The sequence below is a fragment of the Salvelinus fontinalis genome, chromosome 1 (genome assembly GCF_029448725.1).
Source record: "Salvelinus fontinalis isolate EN_2023a chromosome 1, ASM2944872v1, whole genome shotgun sequence".
Lineage (NCBI taxonomy): Eukaryota > Metazoa > Chordata > Actinopteri > Salmoniformes > Salmonidae > Salvelinus > Salvelinus fontinalis.
This window is the reverse complement of record NC_074665.1, coordinates 69,142,153-69,155,129: the sequence shown is the minus strand read 5'-3', so window position 1 is coordinate 69,155,129 and position 12,977 is coordinate 69,142,153.

The window sequence follows — 12,977 nt, the reverse complement described above, 5'->3', positions numbered from 1 at the left end:
TACAGTACATATCGGTAAGTTTCATCATAGAAATCGATACATTCTATTATGGTTTTCTTGGTAGCCTATTGGTTTTCGTGGTTGTAAATGGAACCGTACATATTGGAAATGTGTTTAAGGTAGGTTGGCATTGCTTAATTGATTACGTGGGTCGAATTTGATTGTCAGAAGTGTTTTGTGCCATATCACAACTTGTTATAGGACTATTTATTTGGCAAGACAGCTGTGCGTGGCTGCATTGCACTGTAGTAGGCTGTGTTTTGGTTATTTGGATCTCCATTAGCCTTTTGTTTAATGTGTTTGTTGACTGTTAATGTAACTAGCCTACATATAGATTGTGTCATGCCTTGATTGATCTGATATTTAGTTTACTCGGCCTACTACTGTACTTGGTACCGCTGTTTTGTTCTCATTCATTCATTTGGTATTCTAAGCCAAAATGCTATTCAGTATTTTTGTTTCCATACATGAATAACTAGGCTACTACTTACAGCATTTAGTTAGCATTATTTTGGCAAGACAGCTGTGTGTAAGGCTGAATTCACATAGGCTGTTTGCAGTAGGGTAATTCTCCTATCTACTATATCTTGTAGCCTATATTCATTACCAAAACGGCCTTGCTTTAATGTATAGGGCGCTGTCCATTGTGCTGATACAGCGCAGCGGGGACAGGCTACATATTTCGCACCAACCTGACTGTCACTTCAAAAGCACTCAATGATCTCAGTCTCTGCATTTTAACTTTGTTTATTGTGATATAGCTTGATATAAGCAGAATTCAATATAATTCCAATGCAAGAACCCCTCAAAATTGTGCCCCTTTGCCGATTTCAACTGTCCCCTCGCTTTATCCTGCCGCTCCCTTAGCCACTTTATCCTGCCACCCCCTTAGCCACTTTATCCTGCCGCCCCCTTAGCCACTCTATCCTGCCGCCCCCTTAGCCACTCTATCCTACCGCCCCCTTAGCCACTTTATCCTGCCGCCCCCTTAGCCACTTTATCCTGCCGCTCCCTTAGCCACTTTATCCTGCCGCCCCCTTAGCCACTTTATCTTGCCGCTCCCTTAGCCACTTTATCCTGCCGCCCCCTTAGCCACTTTATCCTGCCGCCCCCTTAGCCACTTTATCCTGCCGCCCCCTTAGCCACTCTATCCTGCCGCCCCCTTAGCCACTTTATCCTGCCGCCCCCTTAGCCACTTTATCCTGCCGCTCCCTTAGCCACTTTATCCTGCCGCCCCCTTAGCCACTTTATCCTGCCGCCCCCTTAGCCACTTTATCCTGCCGCCCCCTTAGCCACTTTATCCTGCCGCCCCCTTAGCCACTTTATCCTGCCGCCCCCTTAGCCACTTTATCCTGCCGCCCCCTTAGCCACTTTATCCTGCCGCCCCCTTAGCCACTTTATCCTGCCGCTCCCTTAGCCACTTTATCCTGCCGCCCCCTTAGCCACTTTATCCTGCCGCTCCCTTAGCCACTTTATCCTGCCGCCACTTTATCCTGGCGCCGGGTCTGGTCAAAGGACCCTTTGATAGTAAATGAAATTGACTTCATTGGAAAGGTTATCAACATGACTCGGATTGTGAAAAGCAGAAATGCCATGTTGAAGATTATTGTGGATATGGCAACAGAGTTATTAGTGGCAACAGATGTTAACAGAATGTAGCAGCAAGCCAGCAGCATACCACCCTGCATCCTACTGCTGGCTTGCTTCTGAAGCTAGTTGGTCCTGGTCAGTCCCTGGATGGGAGACTAGATGCTGCTGGAAGTGGTGTTGTGGGGCCAGTAGGAGGCACCCTTTCCTCTGGTCTAAAACAAATATCCCAATGCCCCAGGGCAGTGATTGGGGACATTGCCTTGTGTAGGGTGCCGTCTTTTGGATGGGACGTTAAACGGGTGTCCTTACTCTCTGGTTACTAAAGATCCCATGGCACTTATTGTAAGAGTAGAGTGTTAACCCTGGTGTCCTGGCTAAATTTCCCAATCTGGCCTTCATACCATCATGGCCACCTAATCATCCCAGGTTTACAATTGGCTCATTCCTCCTCTCCCCTGTAACTATTCCCCAGGTCGTTGCTGTAAATGAGAATGTGTTCTTAGTCAACTTACCTGGTTAAATAAAATGTTACTGGCCACAATTTTTTTAAATGATGAGTAATCCTAAGGATGGATTGTCTCAACATTACAGAGCAAAAGTTTGATGTGTTTTGGGGACGGGGAGGGTTTGTTAGAAGTTAATATGGATTTTTGTAGTACAGAATTACACAAACCATGATCCATCGCACACTCCAGCACAGTAGGTGGCGGCAGGCATGCACCTTAAACGTGTTTGCCGACGGCCATTATACCATAGAAGAAAACAAATATTATTTTTTTAAGCGAATTGAACGCACCCCAATCCGTGGGGCGAAACAGAAACTGTCAGCTGAAGAATAGAGGATGCGTGTTGGTAAGTTTGTAGGCTGTACAATACAAGGCTTTCCATATTTCATCATACTGTACACTAACTTTTCTCGTAAACATAGGTTGCACGTTTATTGAAGTGTTCGTTTGAAGTCACTTGTATAATTGTCGTTCGTCCGTCACAATTTTTGCCAGTCTTGGGCGGCCAAATTCAATGTCGTAGAAAAAAACTTTACGTACACTAGGACACTTCAACTGGTGACTAGTCACCAGTTGTTTTGCTTGTGTTTTGGTTTATGTTTTGCCCAATAGGGACTGAATAGGAAGAGTCACGTCATCAAAAAACTCTGCCGCTGGAATGACCCGACAGCAAACTGTCTGCCTAGTAATGCCATGACTGCCCGATTTAGCCTGCTACAGTAGCAGGGCAAATGTATATTTTTATTAGAATTTAAATGACAATACAAATAAACATAGGATATCAATACAAATATATGTTCAATATATGAACATTTTGGTTGAGTACCTCCTACTTCTTTCCAATGTGAGTGGAGGTGCAACCTAAAAATGTGTAGACATCATTGGACAGGAAAAGGCGCAGCGCTCACCATATTTTTCTTTGTTTTTTTATTAGACAAGTTTAAAACATTGACGTTTCATCCTTCATTGGCCTTCTTCAGAATCAATAATAAATCTGAAGAAGGCCGAAACGTAAATCTTTTAAACTTGTCTAATAAAACGACACATTTTTCCTCTCCAACAATATATGACAAATAAAACGGTCACACTTTTATTTGGATTGTCCCATATACAAATATAATCAATAAACAGGTAGGATATCAACACATATTTTCAACATGGTTAGAGAGTAACTAATAACATCTAATCAGTTACATGTAAACTGATTACAAAACTAACTGTAAAATCAGTTACCAGCAAAATATTTTTAACTTGGATTACTTTTAAATTCAGAAAGGATGTTTGCAAAAAAAAACATGTCACCTTTCTGTTTTCTCAATGACATTCAATTCAGCATTGAAAATAGGAGCAAGTTTAAGTTTGTTCCACCTGAGCAGAGTATGTGAACGGAGTTGAGCAGTCGGAAATCGCGCACATTGGTCATGGAGCAGCTCCAGCTCTCCACATCCTTTCCAACGGCTCCTCCAAAAACTACTCTGCGCTCACAGATAATAAAGCTGCCGCTCACAATTTAACCAAACAATATGATTTGAATGAAACGTATTTGAATAAACATGAAAAGGTGAATGTAAGTATCACTCGTCATTTCAAATAGGTTACATGTCGTATTAAACGGCATATAAACACTTTAAATAGGTCAGGAGCTAGACAGGGAGCCCAAGAAGGAATGAAAATGAATTATTCTGGCTATTTATTTCAATTATTTCAAGGCTATAGCCTACAAATAAATACATTGTGAAGCATTTGCGAGTGCGACACTAGTCTGGTAGGGACATAAAGCGCTCAGCAATAAACAACATTTCGTTGTATTAAATCATAGTCTATAAATTGCGCATATAGGCTGGGACTTACTTAGAATTAAATACAAATTAAAGGAAACATGCCTTATTGGCCTTAGTCTACAGTGCCTTTAAATTCATTTTTAGAAACACGAGTTTGGCCAGAGTCTGTGGCTTCAGGCTCATGCGATGGTGCCTGGAGAGCAGGACAGCAGCGGAGAATATCCTCTCCATTCTTGCAGAGCCACTGGAGAAGCTTAACACCCTTAGAGCTACTCTTGCCAGGCTGGGCAGAGATGCAGATTTTTCTATGTATTTTTTATTTAAAGTGCATTCAGGAAGTATTCAGACCCCTTGACTTTTTCCACATTTTGTTACAGCCTTATTCTAAAATGTATTAAATATTTTTTTCCCACATCAATCTACTCACAATACCCCATAATGACAAAGAAAAAGCAGGTTTTTAGAAATTGTTGGAAATGTATCAAAAAATAACCTGCTATCACATTTACATACTGGTCAAAAGTTTTAAACCACCTACTCATTCAAGAGTTTTTATTTTATTTTTACCATTTTCTACATTGTAGAATAATGGTGAAGACATCAAAACTATGAAATAACACATATGGAATAATGTAGTAACCAAAAAGAGCGTGCAAAGGTGTCATCAATAGGCAAATCAAAATATATTTTAGATTCTTCAAAGTAGCCACCCTTTGCCTTGATGACACCTTTGCACGCTCTTGGCATTCTCTCAACCAGCTTCCTGGAATGCTTTTTCAACAGTCTTGAAGGAGTTCCCACATATGCTGAGCACTTGTTGGCTGCTTTTCTGTCACTCTACAGTCCGACTCATCCCAAACCATCTCAATTTGGTTGAGGTCAGGGGATTGTGGAGGCCAGGTCATCTGATGCAGCACTCCATCACTCTCCTTGGTAAAATAGCCCTTACACAGCCTGGAGGTGTGTTGGGTCATTGTCCTGTTGAAAAACAAATAGTCCCACTAAGCCCAAACCAGATGGGATGGCGTATTGCTGCAGAATTCTGTGGTAGCCATGCTGGTTAAGTGTGCCTTGAATTCTAAATAAATCACTGACAGTGTCACCAGCAAGGCACCCCCACACCATAGCACCTCCTCCTCCAAGCTTTACAGTGGGAAATACACTTGCGGAAGATCATCCGTTCACCCACACCGTGTCTCACAAAGACAGCGGTTGGAACCAAAAATCACCTGTTTGGACAAATTTCCACCGGTCTAATTTTCATTGCTCGTGTTTCTTGGCCCAAGCAAGCCTCTTCTTCTTATTGGTGTCCTTTAGTAGTGGTTTCTTTGCAACAATTCGACCATGAAGGTCTGATTCACACAGTCTCCTCTGAACAGTTGATGTCGAGATGTGTCTGTTACTTGAACTCTGTAAAGTATTTATTTGGGCTGCAATTTCTGAGGCTGGTAACTCTAATGAACTTATCCGCTGCAGCAGAGGTAAAAATGGGTCTTCCATTCCTGTGGCGGTCCTCATGAGAGCCAGTTTCATCAAAGCGCTTGATGGTTTTTGCGACTGCACTTGAAGAAACTTTCAAAGTTCTTGAAATGTTCCCTATTGACTGACCTTCATGTCTTAAAGCAATGATGGACTGTCGTTTCTCTTTGATTATTTGAGCTGTTCTTGCCATAATATGGACTTGGTTTTTACCAAATAGAGCTATCTTCTGTATACCACCCCTACCTTGTCACAACACAACTGATGGCTCAAACGCATTTAGAAGGAAAGAAATTCCACAAATTAACCGTTTAAGAAGCCACACCTGTTTATTGAAAGGCAGTAGCAGGCTCTTTCCTCTGGTCTAAAAAAAAAGAGCCCAATGCCCCAGGGCAGTGATTTGGGACATTACCCTCTGTAGGGTACGTCTTTTGGAGGGGACGTTAAACAGGTGTCCTGACTCTGGTCACTAAAGATCCCATGGCACTTATCGTAAGAGTAGGGGTTTTAACCCCGTGTCCTGGCTAAATTCCCAATCTGGCCATCATACCATCATAGCCACCTAATCATCCCCAGCTTCCAATTGGCTCATTAATCCCCCTCCTCTCCCCTGTAACTATTCCCCAGGTCGTTGCTGTAAATGGGAAGTGTTCTCAGTCAATTTACCTAGTCAAATTGGGGATTAAAAAAAAAGATTGCATCTTGTTATTAATCTGTTTATTGTTATGAATAAGCTTGTCCATCATATCCCCCATGTGCACAAATTACTAATCTGCTTGCAATGCAATACTTCAACCACTAGAAGGTGTGCGTACACATGGTCTAAAGTTATTGGGAAGGTGAGCACATTTTCACGTCAAGTTCAGTTTTTGTAAATGCCCACTTTTGCATGAAAACTGGCACACGCATGTTTTGGGGTCTATTTTTGTACTTATGCATGATTTATTAATGAGGCCCCTTCTGCCAGGAGAATGATACTTCCACTAGTCCTGACATGGTTTTGAAACCTGTTCAGAAGTCTTGCTCACATAAATGTGCTGTGTCAAAGGCATACCCGGCTCCACAAGGGGGTTAAAGGGTGCTTAGCCCCCTAACTTGAAACCTTTGCCCCCTCCGTTTCAGTTTTATGTCCAACTATAAAAATAGCAAAAAAGTAAGAAATTGAGTGACAGGTTGGCGCAAAATCTGTATCTCCGCTGCGCTGTGTCAGTACAATGGACAGAGCACGCCAGGGTATGTGAAGGGGGGCTTTGGAAAGCCACTGGGGCTGTTAGGTATGGCTCCTTTGGTCTTCCATAAAAAGCGGGGGGGAAACGGTTCTCTGTGGTAGGCGAAGTGAATAACAACATACGCCTCTGCCTATAATATTTGATTTTGGGCTGTAATATTTGATTTTGGGCGGGGTCAATTTTACCATTAGAGCTGCTTCACTCAACTCTGCCTCACGCCCCACACCACTACAGAGCTAGCTTCTTAGCTAGCAGTAAAAAGCGTTAGTGTTATTAGCCTTAGCCTATTTAGCTAGCAGGAACCAGCTAATCTGCCACTGCCATGATGGATATCAGAAATTGGCCTTGCCAAAGTACCCAAACAAAGCCAAAGAAGAGCATTGAGTAGCAGCAGGATCAAACCACTGAGGCTGTCACAAAGCCCAGCAGCAATGATGCTGCTGAGCTCTAGCTAGCTCCGCGTGCAGAGCCTTCACCCTCTTCCACAAGTGCTGCCAGGATAATGGCTGCACAGCCCCCTCCACCTATGGCTGTTCCTTATGATATTGGAACAGAGGAGCCAGCCTCTAAAATCCTACCCTAGTCCCAGGTTTCCTGTCCAAAAACTTTAATTTAATAGCAATTGGTTCAGAGGAAGAGAGTGGCTGGAGTACTCGGTTACTGCAAATGCTGCATTTTGTATCCCTTGTCGAAACACTTTTTAATGATGGGTAGCTGGCAAGAAATCACATGTATGTGTCGGCGATTGTGGACATTATTGAGTTACTTGTTTCAAACCAGCAACCACTGAGGGGAACATTGGACACGATAGAGTCAATGGGGGAGGGGGACAGTGGACTTTTCCTGTCTGATGGAATACACTTTCCGAAAAGACAAGGAACTTGCCAAGGGGTTTAGCACCATACCCCACAGTGCCACATACATGTCACACGATATTCAAAATGAAATCATAGGGCTCATTGGTGAGATTGTCACTGAGGAAGCTGCATGCTAAAACTCATTTTCCACTTTGACAAACCTGTTCAGTCAGCACAGAAGAAGCATACTACACCCGAGGATAGGTCAACTAATCCAACTGGCATTTGATTTTGGGGAGAATGGAATGATCGATTCCTCAGGAAGTTCCACAGAGCATCAAGGAGGCTTCAACTGTTCTGAAGGGTAAGAAACAATCTAGCTGGTTGTTTTTCATAAAGAATCTTGCTTTAGTGTGTAGGGCGCTGTCTATGGTGCTGATAGAGCATTGCGAAGATTTTGTGCCAACTTGTAACTTTTTGGTCAGAAGCATTTTAACTTTTATGTTTGTGGTATAGCGTGATATAAGCAGCATTCAATATAATTCCAATGCAAGAACCCAAATGATGCCCCTGAGTATAGCTACAGTACATATCGGTAAGTTTCATCATAGAAATCGATACATTCTATTATGGTTTTCTTGGTAGCCTATTGGTTTTCGTGGTTGTAAATGGAACCGTACATATTGGAAATGTGTTTAAGGTAGGTTGGCATTGCTTAATTGATTACGTGGGTCGAATTTGATTGTCAGAAGTGTTTTGTGCCATATCACAACTTGTTATAGGACTATTTATTTGGCAAGACAGCTGTGCGTGGCTGCATTGCACTGTAGTAGGCTGTGTTTTGGTTATTTGGATCTCCATTAGCCTTTTGTTTAATGTGTTTGTTGACTGTTAATGTAACTAGCCTACATATAGATTGTGTCATGCCTTGATTGATCTGATATTTAGTTTACTCGGCCTACTACTGTACTTGGTACCGCTGTTTTGTTCTCATTCATTCATTTGGTATTCTAAGCCAAAATGCTATTCAGTATTTTTGTTTCCATACATGAATAACTAGGCTACTACTTACAGCATTTAGTTAGCATTATTTTGGCAAGACAGCTGTGTGTAAGGCTGAATTCACATAGGCTGTTTGCAGTAGGGTAATTCTCCTATCTACTATATCTTGTAGCCTATATTCATTACCAAAACGGCCTTGCTTTAATGTATAGGGCGCTGTCCATTGTGCTGATACAGCGCAGCGGGGACAGGCTACATATTTCGCACCAACCTGACTGTCACTTCAAAAGCACTCAATGATCTCAGTCTCTGCATTTTAACTTTGTTTATTGTGATATAGCTTGATATAAGCAGAATTCAATATAATTCCAATGCAAGAACCCCTCAAAATTGTGCCCCTTTGCCGATTTCAACTGTCCCCTCGCTTTATCCTGCCGCTCCCTTAGCCACTTTATCCTGCCACCCCCTTAGCCACTTTATCCTGCCGCCCCCTTAGCCACTCTATCCTGCCGCCCCCTTAGCCACTCTATCCTACCGCCCCCTTAGCCACTTTATCCTGCCGCCCCCTTAGCCACTTTATCCTGCCGCTCCCTTAGCCACTTTATCCTGCCGCCCCCTTAGCCACTTTATCTTGCCGCTCCCTTAGCCACTTTATCCTGCCGCCCCCTTAGCCACTTTATCCTGCCGCCCCCTTAGCCACTTTATCCTGCCGCCCCCTTAGCCACTCTATCCTGCCGCCCCCTTAGCCACTTTATCCTGCCGCCCCCTTAGCCACTTTATCCTGCCGCTCCCTTAGCCACTTTATCCTGCCGCCCCCTTAGCCACTTTATCCTGCCGCCCCCTTAGCCACTTTATCCTGCCGCCCCCTTAGCCACTTTATCCTGCCGCCCCCTTAGCCACTTTATCCTGCCGCCCCCTTAGCCACTTTATCCTGCCGCCCCCTTAGCCACTTTATCCTGCCGCCCCCTTAGCCACTTTATCCTGCCGCTCCCTTAGCCACTTTATCCTGCCGCCCCCTTAGCCACTTTATCCTGCCGCTCCCTTAGCCACTTTATCCTGCCGCCACTTTATCCTGGCGCCGGGTCTGGTCAAAGGACCCTTTGATAGTAAATGAAATTGACTTCATTGGAAAGGTTATCAACATGACTCGGATTGTGAAAAGCAGAAATGCCATGTTGAAGATTATTGTGGATATGGCAACAGAGTTATTAGTGGCAACAGATGTTAACAGAATGTAGCAGCAAGCCAGCAGCATACCACCCTGCATCCTACTGCTGGCTTGCTTCTGAAGCTAGTTGGTCCTGGTCAGTCCCTGGATGGGAGACTAGATGCTGCTGGAAGTGGTGTTGTGGGGCCAGTAGGAGGCACCCTTTCCTCTGGTCTAAAACAAATATCCCAATGCCCCAGGGCAGTGATTGGGGACATTGCCTTGTGTAGGGTGCCGTCTTTTGGATGGGACGTTAAACGGGTGTCCTTACTCTCTGGTTACTAAAGATCCCATGGTACTTATTGTAAGAGTAGAGTGTTAACCCTGGTGTCCTGGCTAAATTTCCCAATCTGGCCTTCATACCATCATGGCCACCTAATCATCCCAGGTTTACAATTGGCTCATTCCTCCTCTCCCCTGTAACTATTCCCCAGGTCGTTGCTGTAAATGAGAATGTGTTCTTAGTCAACTTACCTGGTTAAATAAAATGTTACTGGCCACAATTTTTTTAAATGATGAGTAATCCTAAGGATGGATTGTCTCAACATTACAGAGCAAAAGTTTGATGTGTTTTGGGGACGGGGAGGGTTTGTTAGAAGTTAATATGGATTTTTGTAGTACAGAATTACACAAACCATGATCCATCGCACACTCCAGCACAGTAGGTGGCGGCAGGCATGCACCTTAAACGTGTTTGCCGACGGCCATTATACCATAGAAGAAAACAAATATTATTTTTTTAAGCGAATTGAACGCACCCCAATCCGTGGGGCGAAACAGAAACTGTCAGCTGAAGAATAGAGGATGCGTGTTGGTAAGTTTGTAGGCTGTACAATACAAGGCTTTCCATATTTCATCATACTGTACACTAACTTTTCTCGTAAACATAGGTTGCACGTTTATTGAAGTGTTCGTTTGAAGTCACTTGTATAATTGTCGTTCGTCCGTCACAATTTTTGCCAGTCTTGGGCGGCCAAATTCAATGTCGTAGAAAAAAACTTTACGTACACTAGGACACTTCAACTGGTGACTAGTCACCAGTTGTTTTGCTTGTGTTTTGGTTTATGTTTTGCCCAATAGGGACTGAATAGGAAGAGTCACGTCATCAAAAAACTCTGCCGCTGGAATGACCCGACAGCAAACTGTCTGCCTAGTAATGCCATGACTGCCCGATTTAGCCTGCTACAGTAGCAGGGCAAATGTATATTTTTATTAGAATTTAAATGACAATACAAATAAACATAGGATATCAATACAAATATATGTTCAATATATGAACATTTTGGTTGAGTACCTCCTACTTCTTTCCAATGTGAGTGGAGGTGCAACCTAAAAATGTGTAGACATCATTGGACAGGAAAAGGCGCAGCGCTCACCATATTTTTCTTTGTTTTTTTATTAGACAAGTTTAAAACATTGACGTTTCATCCTTCATTGGCCTTCTTCAGAATCAATAATAAATCTGAAGAAGGCCGAAACGTAAATCTTTTAAACTTGTCTAATAAAACGACACATTTTTCCTCTCCAACAATATATGACAAATAAAACGGTCACACTTTTATTTGGATTGTCCCATATACAAATATAATCAATAAACAGGTAGGATATCAACACATATTTTCAACATGGTTAGAGAGTAACTAATAACATCTAATCAGTTACATGTAAACTGATTACAAAACTAACTGTAAAATCAGTTACCAGCAAAATATTTTTAACTTGGATTACTTTTAAATTCAGAAAGGATGTTTGCAAAAAAAAACATGTCACCTTTCTGTTTTCTCAATGACATTCAATTCAGCATTGAAAATAGGAGCAAGTTTAAGTTTGTTCCACCTGAGCAGAGTATGTGAACGGAGTTGAGCAGTCGGAAATCGCGCACATTGGTCATGGAGCAGCTCCAGCTCTCCACATCCTTTCCAACGGCTCCTCCAAAAACTACTCTGCGCTCACAGATAATAAAGCTGCCGCTCACAATTTAACCAAACAATATGATTTGAATGAAACGTATTTGAATAAACATGAAAAGGTGAATGTAAGTATCACTCGTCATTTCAAATAGGTTACATGTCGTATTAAACGGCATATAAACACTTTAAATAGGTCAGGAGCTAGACAGGGAGCCCAAGAAGGAATGAAAATGAATTATTCTGGCTATTTATTTCAATTATTTCAAGGCTATAGCCTACAAATAAATACATTGTGAAGCATTTGCGAGTGCGACACTAGTCTGGTAGGGACATAAAGCGCTCAGCAATAAACAACATTTCGTTGTATTAAATCATAGTCTATAAATTGCGCATATAGGCTGGGACTTACTTAGAATTAAATACAAATTAAAGGAAACATGCCTTATTGGCCTTAGTCTACAGTGCCTTTTAATTCATTTTTAGAAACACGAGTTTGGCCAGAGTCTGTGGCTTCAGGCTCATGCGATGGTGCCTGGAGAGCAGGACAGCAGCGGAGAATATCCTCTCCATTCTTGCAGAGCCACTGGAGAAGCTTAACACCCTTAGAGCTACTCTTGCCAGGCTGGGCAGAGATGCAGATTTTTCTATGTATTTTTTATTTAAAGTGCATTCAGGAAGTATTCAGACCCCTTGACTTTTTCCACATTTTGTTACAGCCTTATTCTAAAATGTATTAAATATTTTTTTCCCACATCAATCTACTCACAATACCCCATAATGACAAAGAAAAAGCAGGTTTTTAGAAATTGTTGGAAATGTATCAAAAAATAACCTGCTATCACATTTACATACTGGTCAAAAGTTTTAAACCACCTACTCATTCAAGAGTTTTTATTTTATTTTTACCATTTTCTACATTGTAGAATAATGGTGAAGACATCAAAACTATGAAATAACACATATGGAATAATGTAGTAACCAAAAAGAGTGTGCAAAGGTGTCATCAATAGGCAAATCAAAATATATTTTAGATTCTTCAAATTAGCCACCCTTTGCCTTGATGACACCTTTGCACGCTCTTGGCATTCTCTCAACCAGCTTCCTGAAATGCTTTTTCAACAGTCTTGAAGGAGTTCCCACATTTGCTGAGCACTTGTTGGCTGCTTTTCCGTCACTCTACAGTCCGACTCATCCCAAACCATCTCAATTTGGTTGAGGTCAGGGGATTGTGGAGGCCAGGTCATTTGATGCAGCACTCCATCACTCTCCTTGGTAAAATAGCCCTTACACCGCCTGGAGGTGTGTTGGGTCATTGTCCTGTTGAAAAACAAATAGTCCCACTAAGCCCAAACCAGATGGGATGGCGTATTGCTGCAGAATTCTGTGGTAGCCATGCTGGTTAAGTGTGCCTTGAATTCTAAATAAATCACTGACAGTGTCACCAGCAAGGCACCCCCACACCATAGCACCTCCTCC